Source organism: Lates calcarifer, linkage group LG12 (genome assembly GCF_001640805.2).
Source record: "Lates calcarifer isolate ASB-BC8 linkage group LG12, TLL_Latcal_v3, whole genome shotgun sequence".
In the NCBI taxonomy this organism is placed as follows: domain Eukaryota; kingdom Metazoa; phylum Chordata; class Actinopteri; family Centropomidae; genus Lates; species Lates calcarifer.
The window spans coordinates 11,332,878-11,334,034 of record NC_066844.1 but is presented as its reverse complement, the minus strand read 5'-3'; positions in this window follow the sequence as shown (position 1 = coordinate 11,334,034).

The following is a 1,157-nucleotide window of genomic DNA, read 5'->3' as shown; positions in this document are numbered from 1 at the left end:
CTTTACTATTACCTAAATTAATGTGATGATCATGCTGCCTAACTACATACAACGCGTCGCCATGGCAACCACGGTACAACAGGAAGTGAGGTGCCCTCTCATGCCTTTGGGACTGTCCGTACCATAAAGTCGGAATTTTCCTTTATATTTCAGTTCAAGATTTCTTTGTATGAACGGCATATTACCAAACACACACACACACACACACACACACACACACACACACACACACACATACAATTAAAGCATAATTAAATTAAACACATCTGGTTAGTAAGGGGCAAAAATAATTTGAATCCTGACAGGAGAGCGCAAAAGAAATTTAAGGCAGGTCTACTACAAACTACAGGGAGACTTGTAATGTATCTATTTTCTCTTCTATTTCCAAAGCCACTAATTCGGTGCCAGTGCCAAAACCAGTTTAAAAAAAATGTACAGTATCCTACATCATGCCAGTCCCAGACAGACCTTCATTTCCCTCTACTGAGGTTGCAAAGGTGTGGCATTTAGGTGGAGCAATAAACAACAAAGGCGTTTCATTCATTTTCATGATCCTAAATTATGCCATCATACAATTTCTTAATATAAGTAAACAGTTATGGCTGCAACTAGCGTTATATTAACTCTGAAGGTACCTTGGTTTTTCATTATTATCATTCTTTAGGCTACATTACTTGGATTTTTAGAGGGGGGCTTGAGGGATAGATAGGCTGCAAGAATGGAGTATATGAGAATTTGCTTTGATAGACAAATAATATGCAACGGCTGTATCACACACAGGATTCTCAGGGTACCATCAAATAAACTCCAAAAAAGCCTAATTTAGATATATTTTTTAAAAATCTAGACACAAACTACTATACATAGTATGAAGCCAACTAGAATATGTGTAAAAGCAACTTCAAGGATTTATGGACCATGTGTTTAGAGGGACGTCAGAGAAAAAAAAAACTCTGACGGAGTTACAAAAAGCCATAGTGTGTTTTATCTCTGCGTACAGACTGTGTAAAAATTCTTGAGTAAAAAAAACGTATACTTCTGCTGTACAGCCCATTTGTCTCATGGGTATCTTACATCCTAACAAGGTCTAATCCATGTGAATGACAAAAGTTTACACACCTGGTGGCAATTACGCTCAGGCAAACGGCAGTATGAGA